Source organism: Haliotis asinina, chromosome 2, assembly GCF_037392515.1.
Source record: "Haliotis asinina isolate JCU_RB_2024 chromosome 2, JCU_Hal_asi_v2, whole genome shotgun sequence".
In the NCBI taxonomy this organism is placed as follows: Eukaryota; Metazoa; Mollusca; class Gastropoda; order Lepetellida; family Haliotidae; genus Haliotis; species Haliotis asinina.
This window is the reverse complement of record NC_090281.1, coordinates 50654759-50667535: the sequence shown is the minus strand read 5'-3', so window position 1 is coordinate 50667535 and position 12777 is coordinate 50654759.

Genomic DNA, 12777 nt, shown 5'->3' with positions numbered 1-12777 from the left:
CTGAACAGATGGAAATTGTGTTCCTGCCGTTCTGTTACAATCTTAAAATCTTGGATGTTTAGCGAGGAGTACAATGGCAGAAGGGATAATTATGGTCATTAGGATTCATACTTTGGAAGGATTTACTTCTCATGTTAAACCAGGATTCTGTGTTATTTTCCCAAGAGCAATATGTGGTTCATTGTTTATTTACCATCATTTATCATGAATTAGATGTCCTGATTGATTTTTTATGTATTATTGAGAACGGTTTGAGTACCACTGAAGATTTGTTCAAATTCTTCATTCTAACATAACTTCAGTAAATACTGGGTTGTGATTAGTTAATCAGAGTCATTCTGTGGTATATAATCATGTTACATACGTCTGATTTCCCAAGACAGTATGTATTTTTTAAATCTTAATATCATGGTTATGGTAGAATGGAGATAAACGTATTGTGTTTGAAAATCAGAGGTACATAACAAAATTATAATTGCTCTAAATTTTCATTTAAAACCTCACGTTATATGTTCAGTTTTAACTGACATTTAGAGCTATTATAATTTCATTATATACCTCTGATTTTCAAATGCAGTATGTTTATCTCCTAATTGTATTTTTCTGTTGTGCTCAGACACAATGTGCATAGGTTTAGAATATTATGGCTCTGAGACCTTATTTGATGTTCATTTGACCTAGTCTATGCATATTAAATACCAGCATTTTCTGAACAATGTTCAGAACATGTTGTCAAAATGTTATCAGGAAGTGACAGTAACTGATCCTTTCCTCAGCACCAGTTTGAGACATGTGAAGATCCAGGTTAGAATTGGTCTTCAGGAACCAATGCTTGTCTTAAAAGGCAACTAAAGGGATTGGGTGGTCAAACTTGCTGACTTGATTGACTATCAACGTATTCCACTTGCATTTTAGATCAAGATCACTGGATCGTCTGGTCCAAACTTGATTATTTAAAGACAATCACCATATAGCTTGAGTATTGCTGTGTGTGGCATTAAATAACAAACCAACCAAGCAACCAACCCAGTTTAGAGGTCTTGTTGCATCTGTTAATGCCATATTACTCTTCAAAAAGATTCTGAAAGCATATGCACCATTCACATTTACACTCTGACCCCATCCTCCCTGTGACTGATGTTAAAAGGTTGTGCCCAATTTTGATAACTTGTTGTTTACCAGGATGAAACCTTTGACAGTTGTCATCCACAGCTGGGAGATTTCATCTCAGTTTCAGTGACTTTGTGCTTTACTGGTTTACAAATGCAATAGTTTTTATCAGATGTTTACAAAATGTCTTGCATTTTTCATTTTGTTCTTATTGCAGTTTTGGAATGTTTTTTTAGTCATATTTATATTTTAGTGCTGTTTGTGCCCACAATTGTCATAATGAGAGTGCTGTTGTTTAAACAATCTTAGTGTTTGACTGTTACATCATCATCGCCCTAGCAAAGAAATTGTTGTTTGTTGACTTCACCTCAGTAACTTGTCCATGTTTCAGCATTGTGTGTATATTTGAATTCACTCTTCCATGAAGATGTAATTGTTTCATTTTGTGTGTAAAGCTGCTGGGGATGTTGAGGATGTGTTTTGTATGTTTTGTATAGTAGCTAGAGAACGAATTCACTCAACTTTGTACTCTTTTAACCATTACATATGAAAGACTTGTGGTTAGTATTAAGCGGAACACCAAACTCATTCTTTAAAAAATGTGAATTCATACTGAGCGATTACAAGTTGCCAAAAAGTCATCTGCTTCACTCTCACCCGCCAACGAAACCACAGACGCATTATCTAACTCTGTCACCAGAGCCCTGCAGTGATGTCATAGGAACGATTTTCAGCTAGTTGTACAGAAAATGTGGAAGAAGGTCGCCATTTTGCTGATTTTTCGCCGTCAACAAAGACATGCCGAATTGTTGTGTTACTCTTTGGGGTCAATATGCACAGATTTCCAACTGACCCCGTAGTTTGTGCTAAATGGGTTGTTTGTGTGTGCAAAGCGAGCGTTGTGGTACATACTAAATCGGATGGTTCGCCCCCTACCTCGCTTCCAGGATGGAAAATGCTTGTAAAAAACTTGTGGTTAATTCATACCGAGTGATTAAAAAGTTGCCAAAAAGCCATCTGCTTCACTCTTTTGATTACTTGCTTCCTTCTTTTTACCATGCTTAATGTCATGCCATGACATACTCTTTCACAAGATTTTCCTCATCACCCTGGTTGATGTTGCATCTAGTATTGCTGTAATTCTTGTTGAACAGATTTGTGTACCATGAGGTATTGTGATATAAAATGTTTTTTGGTGTTGGCTTGAAATAAGAACTTTAACAAAACAAATCATAATAATGCATAATTGGAAATTGAAGTTTTGTTTTGTATTCTGTTTTTACTTTATATTTTCATACTTAAATTTGTACTATACATGCTAATATATATTACTCAAAAGTAGTTTAGGATCACTTGATTCTTTCATTTTGCTATGACTAATGTCACGATTGAGATGTCTGTCTTTTCTTTTGAGTAGACTAGATGATGTTGTCAACATGATCAGTGTGAATTTACATTTTGTTGAAAAGCAATGTTGAGTTGAAAATGGAAATGCAGTTAGAAATTTCCTGTTCGTTGCATCTTTTAAAAGGTTTCCTGTGTTATGACATTACATGTGTACTCTTAATTATCCATTTGCTGTTAAACATGCTCAGGATTGTGCCTTGTCACCAAATTATGTGAAAAATGGTGATGGAATTTGTGTATCACAACAGTCGTAAAGACTAAGATTGCCGTCATGTTTACTTAATGTTGTCATGTACCTCTCAGAGAAGTTAAAGAGGACTATGGTAATTTGTCATGCTATATATCAGAGTAAAGTAAACTTTGATTCAGGAATTGCCCATCATGTTTGGTTCTCTTGTTGTCAGTCCCATACAGGACTTTAAAGGTAAACTGTACGTATAATATTCTCAGCTTTCTGTTTGCTAACCTGAAATGAAGGTCAAGTGAATAGAGCATTTGTGTTGAATGACAATTAAGGGCATCCATCTGTCAGTAATTCACAATAATGACACTGTCTTTAAAATTTTAAGGTCTACATGTTGAAACCTTTTATGAAAAGCCCACCAAAACCTGGTTTGATTTCAAACATTTCCACCGTGGCAGCAATACTGAAAACATATTTTTTTGTCTATCCCACCTGGAAGATGTATATAATATTGTTTCTATTTGCATGTGATTTCATATTCTGCTATGAAATATTTTTAATGTTGGTTAACTTTTTGTGTCCATTCATGCATTCTCTCTTCACCATTTAATAATGTAAATGTTTAAAATTCCACATCTAAAATCAGGTGAGTAAGGGAATCTTTTGGTTCCAGAGTTTTAGGCATTTCACTGGCAGGATCAGGCGTTCATGTCAAACATTTCAAAACTGACAGAATCATTTCGATGTAATTTTTCTGGCCATTTTAGAAGTTTGAGTGTAACAAAAATATGTTACAAGAAAGCATTATTCTAACTTGACATGAGGATCTATAATAAAACTTCATTATTACAGTAAAATATAAATTTTCATATATAATAACTGAGCCTATCAAGAATTGATGCCAATGACATTATATGTTCTCTAATACAGAACAGACCACCTCTGAGGTGTAGTGCTTAGAGCATCCACCTTGAGAGGTCACAGGTTTGATCCTCATCTACGTCATACCAAAGCACATTGAAATATGGCCTGGCATTAATGGGTTTAACAAGGACCGGTCAGCTCGGGGTCAGTGTAATGTGTCTGAGTAGGGTCTTCATGCTTAACTGTGGCATGGTATCTCAGTGAGATAGCACTATAAAACCAGTCTAAGTCTGGGCTGTGTACTAGCAGCGCCACACATACACACGCATCTCTGTTGTCAAATGTGTGAAATGTTAAACTACATTTAACCTCACTAATACAGAATAAATCCATATTTAAGGAGAGCACTATTAATCAATGGTGCGTCATGTATTTGCTCTGAAGTCATAAATGCCCATCATATAATATACAGGACATAATGCATGACACGACATAGAGGACAAACTGGTCTATTTCTGCATTTTATGGCAGTGGAACAGTGCTGGGACTATAATTGCTAGCTATAGAGGTACCATGCTGCAATTTGGGCAAGATCCTGCCTCCAATAATAAAACTCTTGAAGATGTTTTCATAGAAATACTCTATTTTCCAAACCACATCATGCTGTTGGTAAACACACTTCTATATGGCAAAAAGACAGCCTTAACTCTTTGTCATATGATCATGTTATGGTGAACTGATCAACTGTGATAGGAACAGCATTAGACAAATAAGATATTTTCAATATTTACAAAAACAAATATTGTTTTTTTGATACACTAATGGATTGGATAAAGTTAAGATGACTTGTTTCTTATTCAGTATTTTAATAAATTGTACATATTCAGTTTCAATAATAATACATGTTATGAAAATATACATGCTATTTCCATCTTTTAATAAAAGAATTATAATTTTTGTTAAAGCCTTTTTGGTGAAGAAGATGCTCACATAAGCCATGACCTGATAAAACTCAATTATATTACAACACTTTACATTGTAACTGTACCATTTTCCTTTGTTTTGTTTTTTGTTATTGCTACATCTGGTAGTGATTTTTATGTATATTCCAAATAATTATCACTTTCTTTCAAACATCTATATTATAAACATCTATATTCTCTGTGCTATTACAAAACACATTGACAGTTATTGTCACTAGTTTGGCTCTTCTTCAGAGTTTTCACTGTATTATGTTCTGCTTTTCTTTGGTTTTTGTCTCTCCTTGCTCTACAGCAGCTTTGTTTCATCAGGAGGCAAATCTGGATCTTTTTAAACAGACTGCATATGAGCAATCTTTTTGTTTCATTCTTACATGTTCCCAGAGAATAGTTTTGATTTTGTATTTTTGGTTGCTTTGAACTGGGATACAAGAATATGAGAATATGAAAAGACTTACACTGTTTTATGTGTTTGCTGAGCTGTGATGATAAGACAATATTCTTGAAATGTGTGTACCCAAACCACTAATTTATGTCAATTGTTTAGGCAATAGAGACTTAATAAATTAATTGAAATTCAGACCCAGTATTTTTGTTATTAATAAGTGAATGCAGTCTTATGCCGCTTTTAGCAATAATCCAGCAAGTTCACGCCTGGGACACCAGAAATGGGCTTCACACAGTGTACCCATGTAGGGGATCAAACCCGGGTCTTCTGCGAACACTGTAACAAAAGCGAATGCTTTAACCACTGGGCCACCCCATGGTCCCATTTTTGCTATTATTTAGCCTTACTAAAGGTGGATATACACGGGCGCACAGTGATAATGCCTGACAGCACATTGTGTTCATTATCATCACCTGGTTAATGTCAGGTTAATGAAGCTGAATGCAGATGCTTGAAATTTGCAATTGTTATGTAATGACCTGCAACCAGCTCAAGAATGCCTTGTAGTTCTAATTCAGCAATCATATAAACATTTCTGAATGAAAAAGGAAACTATATAGCCAAGCCATATCAGACTAATTTCTTATTATTTAATCTGCATTCGTAATCTATCACCACGTCGGTGTACAAATTTGTCATGTCAGCCACCCTGTTCCACTTCCATCAATTACTGTATATGACATTCATGGCCTTTATTGGTCATCCCCCTTGGCTGTGTCTGTCATCACATCAGCTGCACGAGGAAGTGCTATTGTTTCTCAATCTGTCCATTGTTGAGTCTTTGCCTGTCCATGGTTAGCAAAAACTGTATACATATGTTCACATCAATGTTAAAAAATTGGAGTCCTTTTAATTTTATTCCGACTGTAGTAGATGTAGGAACGACCACGTGCAGGATTATACCACTCGTAGGAAACGTCATGGGCTTCAGCTGGAAGTCCGCTCACCTCATTCATGTATACTTGTTTGCCATGTCTTGTGTAACCAACGAAAGAAGTCTTTGTCAACCTATTCTTCGACTTCGTCAACCCACAGTATGTACAATTATGAGTTAATTCCCCAGTCGACACACCATATACTACGCGCAGCCAGATGCACCGAGCTGATTACAGTTTGTTTCTTGTTTCACATCACACATTATTACAGTATTATTAATTGGACCAGACAATTCGGTGATCAACAATACGAACATCGACCTACGGACATAGGGTTCAAAATCGTTCAAAGAGGGTTGGAAAGGCCTAGGAGTGCAAGCTTTATAATTATCTGTCGTTTGTAAGTGAGTTTAGTTTCACACCGCTGTCGGCAATATTCCAGCTATTTGGCGGTGGTCTGTAAATAATCGAGTTTGGACCCGATAATCCAGTGATCAACATCATGAACATCGATCTGCGCAATTGGGAACAGATGACATGTGTCAACTAAGTCAGTGAGTCTGACCACTCCATCATGGTAGTGGCCTTCGGCGACAAGCATGGGTTACTGATGATCAAGTCTAACCCACTGAAACATTGCCTTTATCACCACTGTCACCTAACGCTTGCCACTAGTAGTCATGGTGTCCTTCTTAGGTTTTACCATCACTAATGTGAATACCAGAGTCTTTATATCTCATTACATTTCCGTCACAGTGTATGCTCAACTATCATTTAGATGTCACAGGGATATACCATTGGTTTTCTGTAATCTTCCTCTTGTCTTGTATGAGTGATGCGAGCTGAAGGATTAAACTGTTTTGGGTTCTTATCACTTGGTGTAAACGTTAGTCGAAATGGGTATAACAAGCTAATATTGTTTTACAACCGTAGCGGACAGTATGTACAGTTTCATTCACAATGTGTCCAGCAGTGTGAGATGTCATGCTTTCTCACATCTCCAACACGAGGCTGGCTATTCTTGAAACGTAGCAGCACGAACTTCTTAAGCCCATTCTTAACGCATTGGTTGGGATGAAAGTTAAGCATTCTTAGGGCTACGCACGCTTCGAGAATAAAAGCCCTGTGTTGGCATCAGCTCTTTGCAGCGCCTTGAGCGAGCACTGAATGTACGGATACAGAAACGGTTTTAAATACCCATCATTATTTTTATCATTATTTTAACACCAGGTGTCATCACTGATGCTCCACGAAAGTTTCCCAATTTTGTTGTTTCCGTTTGCTTGAACTGTTCATCATTACGGTATCTCACCAGACAGGCTTTAATGTGTGAAATAGGCTTTTCGATGAGAGATTCAAATGACATCATTACACATTCATTAGACACAAGACGTAAATAAATAAACATCAGTGGGGCATTAGATACCTTGATATAGCAACCGGATATGTTGTATAGAAATCCATAAACCCTCCTTAATCGTCAAGTCTTCTTGTCTTCTTAAGTCGATGTAATAAGTTAAACCAAAGCAAATTTTACTTTGTTCCTGTCTCAGTGGTGACGCAATGGTCAGTGACTGTTGAAGCATTCGTAAAATCTGTTACACCACACCATGAAAACCCCGATTCACACGAACACAGGCCTAATCATTCAGTTATCAGTAGTTTCTGAACGGTCTTGTTATTTAACGTGACACTTTGTAACATTTCAGTTAGGTGATGCAAGTCTATTTATAGTCCCGACCATATAACCCAGCAAGCCATTGCTGTGAATCTTCGGACTTTTACGACTGGACGTGATCGGCCTGAAGTAGTACCGCCAGTTGGTAATTACTGGACAGCGCTGATCTAATATGCACTTACTTCCGGTGCAGCCCGTGAACATCCGGGTGAAATTTGGTCTTCATCAGCTCATGCTTGTAAGGGGCAACTGACTGGAACGGGTGGTCAGGCTTGTTGACTTGCCTGACACATGTCATCCTAATTACTTAGATGGACGCTCATATTGTTGACCATTGGTCCAGACTCGATTATTCACAGACCGCTAGCATAGAGCTTTAATACTTAATACTGCTGAGTTGGGGCGTTAAATAATAAACTAAACGAAACGAAACAAAATACTTTCGGTGATACTGCGCCTATGGTTCCGACAATCGTATTGAAGAAAATCTTTGGTTGTCTAGAATAAATGAAATTTTCCACTTCCACTTTTAGCCAATTCCAAAAGGTTTATTGGTCACCGGTAATGATATCACTTGTGTATGCAGTTTGGCCTGTTGTCTTGTCCGTGTTGACTTTGTCATGTTAGGTAATAGCTGGAAAACAGTTTTAAAGTCAATGAATCTATACATATGTCGTTCATTATAACTACCTTTCACCACCTTTTCCAGGGCCGGATACAGCTGGTTGAGAAAAGTTGGCAGGGGTGCACAGTTCATTTTCATCCGTTTCCACGAGAGTTTCAATGGTTATTCAGTAAACTTTCAGGATCCCCTCTGGATCCACCTATGTAATCTATTGCTTCTCCTTAAACATTTTCTGAACGCTTCTAGGTCTTGATATACCACTGTGTAAACCCATCTCACTTCTGGGCCTTGATATACAACTGTGTAAACCCATCTCACTTCGGGGCCTTGGTATACCACTGTGTAAACCCATCACACTTCTGGGTCTTGATACACAACTGTGTAAACACATCTCATTTCTGGGCCTTGATATACGACTGTGTAAACCCATCTCACTTCCGGGCATTTTTCTCCCACTGTGTAAACCCATCTCACTTCCGGGCATTTTTCTCCCACTGTGTAAACCCATCTCATTTCTGAGCCTTGAACTACCACTGTGTAAACACATCTCATTTCTGGGCCTTGATCTTCCACTGTGTAAACCCATCTCATTTCTGGGCCTTGAACTACCAGTGTGTAAACCATCTCACTTCTGGGCCTTGATATACGACTGTGTAAACCCATCTCACTTCCGGGCATTTTTCTCCCACTGTGTAAACCCATCTCATTTCTGGGCCTTGATCTACCACTGTGTAAATCCACCTCACTTCTGGGCCTTGAACTACCACTGTGTAAACTCATCTCATTTCTGGGCCGTGATATACAACTGTGTAAACCCATCTCATTTCTTGGCCTTGATCTACCACTGTGTAAACCCATCTCATTTCTTGGCCTTGATATATAACTGTGGTGACCCATCTCACCTCAAGGCCTTGAACTCATCGAATTTCCTTTCCAAAGCATTCGTAAAATCTGTTGAAATGTCCTATCAAAGCACGAACGACTGGGATCGAGCTGAAAGGACACCGTTCGCATTCGGTATAGTAAGACACTTACATACAGTTGTACGACGTCTTATGCGAAATCTTGAAACCACAAACGGATTCGATATGAAACTATTCTTGCAATATTAGCCTTTATACCGACAGATACCGATACCCCGAATGCCTTGACCACTATACCCCCTGCTCCCTCATGTGAATTTGGTTTAGAGCAATTACTTGACCGTTTTCAAACATAGCACACCAACTGTCTGAAGTATACGACAAACCACAAAAGCCTTCTGTCGTGAGGGTTTCCAGTTCCTTACACGTTAAGACTTATTGTGACGGAGGAGGCCATTTTGCGGATCGTGTTACTTGTTATTACCATAACAAGACCAATCACTGGCTTCTCTGGTCCAGGTATTATTATTGCTTTTATTTATTTTATTTCATACCGTGAGAATCTAACAAATTCATACCGCGGACGCTTACGCATTGCTCTTGTATTAAAATGCGTTCGACGCCAATAAAGGGTTCGAATCCGTAACAGATGCCTTTTAAAATTCTACATGCGCTGGTAAAATCCCATATCACGAACAACGAGATCTGGAGACTACAATATTTCGGACGTTTTTACCATTACCATTTCTCGTGTTAGAACTCGATCTTTTACGTTAAAGTACGTTAGACGAAATATTTTAATTTAGGTACAGTTAACCCGATCGTACCATCATTCCGACCTAGTCCAGACTGATATATACGATACATCCCATGTTTTGTAGAAGTAGTATTGGAATAAATTAGTGGAAAGTGTTAAGATAAAAAAACTCAGAAGTTGGTAGAAAGTATCTCAGTTGCCAAAATAAGCAGTTATGTTTCGAAAATATATCGTGTAATTGTCGAATTACGCTCAAAACCATTGTATACTCTATTTTAAAAAGGAATGAGTGAGCGAGTGAGTTTAGTATACGCCGCATTCCAGGTATATGGCGGCGGTCTGTAAATATTCGAGTCTTTACGGACAATCCAATGATCAACAACATGAGCATCGATCTGCTCAGTTGAGAACCGATGACATGTGTCAACCAAGCCAGCGAGTCTCACCACCCGATCCCGTTGGTCGCCTCTAACGACATCCAAGTATGGGTGTCTGAAAGTCTATTCCAACCCGGACCTTGACGGGTCCAAAAAAGGAGTGAACATGCGAATTATACTAACTTCATGTATTTAACGTAGTCATTAGTCGCAGAATTGACGACGGTAAACGAAGCTTAGTCATTCACTTAATCACTTAAATGTTGAGGAAAAGGTAAATGTATGGAAAGACCACATAAGGTACCTGTCAAAATGTTGTCTGCAAGACGTGTGGAGGGCATTTCCAGTATTGCCTATTCGGACTTGTATCTTGTGGTCATGATATTTTTCATTTGAATAAATGGCGTTCCTTTGCGAGTGTTTGTGTCAGACTCCAACGGTTGTTGACACGCTCACCTTTTAAACATTGCCTCATGCCAGTCGGTAGTGATTTATAACACATGACATTAACTCGTATGCTTCACGTTGAGATTTCACAGTATTATGGATGTTTTGTCACATATATACTTCTTCATATGTCTTCTGAGGATGCTTTTTAGAGGTGCCTCATCAATCGTAATATGGGTTCAATTCACAATTTGTATCTTAATAATTGCCTTTTATGGAGATATGTAAAATCTTGTTTCTTTTTTCCTTTGAAGTTACATTTATCTTCATGCAAACGTTTGCTGTGAACTGTTTTAGTCTTGAATTGGGTTGGCAGCCTATGACTGGTCATTTATTTGAGACAGTTAGCATTTTGAAAGGCACACATTTGATCCGAAAGCTAGTCATATAACCAAGGAATTCCCAACGGGCGGTTTGCTACTGATATGATTAGCATTGATCGTTTGTCAGCTGAATGAGTTACCACTCAGAATGAACAATTAGGTACAAACTCAAGCATCAATCGGTGTCCGAACTCAGCTGTGTTTGAGAGCACCCTGAATTGTATAGAAATCTTAATAAAACACATTGCTTTATTGTCGTACTTGTTAAACTGCAGGCCCTTTAACAAAGGCATTTGGACATTTCACATTCTGTAGGCGCGTTACAAAGCTGTTTGGTCGTCCTTTGGTATTGTCATGGTCGTATGATATAAAAGTCGAAGGTTTGGTCAAGATATCTCCTGTGTTACCTCCTAAGTTAGTTAATATTTAGCGTCACATCGGCAATATTGCAGCCATATCGTGACGAGAACCTGGGTTGTGAGAGTCGATTGGGAGTACTGTAAATGCTAGACTTTGAAGAGTAGAATGAAGGAGTTTTGTTTTACGCCGCTTTTAGCAATATTTCACAGCATGGGACATCAGAAATACGCTTCACATATTGCACTCATGTGGGGAACTGAACCCTGGAGATCGATGTGACGAGCGAACGGTCTAACCACAAGGCTACCCTGAGAATAGAAAACTTGCTACACTTTATCACAGTCGCAAAATTGGCCTCCTTGAGGGGAAGAAAAAGGAAACCTTCTGACTGACAGGCGAACGGTTTTACAGACCAGCTATTCAGCCACCCTTTCCATAGCAAATAGTGGTCGTTGGAGGCGATTTTGGATCAGGCTGTGGTCTGGCACATTCATTTGATTGGCGCGTTATGAAATCCTGACATCATGGATTGTCGTATTGTATTGAACACTGGTTTGTCTGGTCCAGACTCGAATATTTACAGGACGCCGTCAAACAGCAGGAATATTGTGTCAACCAGCCAGCCAACCGACTAGACAAAGAGCCGAAATCTTCGGGGTACTTATTTGCAATACTAAGTTCCACTTAAAGAAATAGATTCCCAGTAATATGTGAATACAGTACTGATTGTAGTATATGTGAACCCAAGGTATATTTCTACTCTCCATACTAAGAAATCTTATTTGTCTACGGAGCACGAAGATACACTGGGTTTGTTTCTAAGTTTAATTACATTTCGATAAGAAATCATGTGATATATCATCTGGACTGTAAAGATCACTATAACAAGGCTATATTGTAAATGACAACATGCCAGTTTGTTATTCCACACTTTAAGAAGTGGAACTGAAAGCGTATTTTTGGTAATCAAGCATCAAATCAACAGAAGATTAAGGAGTGCTTTTTATGACGATCTGTATTTGACAGTGACAAATGGTACAACAACGAGTCTTCTTCTCAGAGATCTTTTATTGCAGTGAATCGTTCTACGAGAAACAAGATTTCAAGTAAAAAAAGTCTTAAATTGTTGAATCGTATGCTTTCGACGGAAGAATCAATTGAAATTGTCGTAGCAGGTGGTCCCTGGGGTTCCAACCTTGGCCCTGTTTTCTTTCAGAAGTTGTTTGTGGATTATTCGACGTGCTATTTTCTGTCCCTGTTGCATATTCCCAAGATTATGAAAATCCCCGAGGTACAGTTTTGTATTCCCGGGTACTAATCATGATGCTAACTTTGCTTTCATGTCTCTTGATTACACGTTTAATCCGATCCAATTTATGTTTTGCTTGCTCAATCAAAATATTTTTCAACTGTTACAACAATCTGTTAATGTCGTGAAAGACAATAGTCCCCTAACACAACAAGATGACAAAGACACAT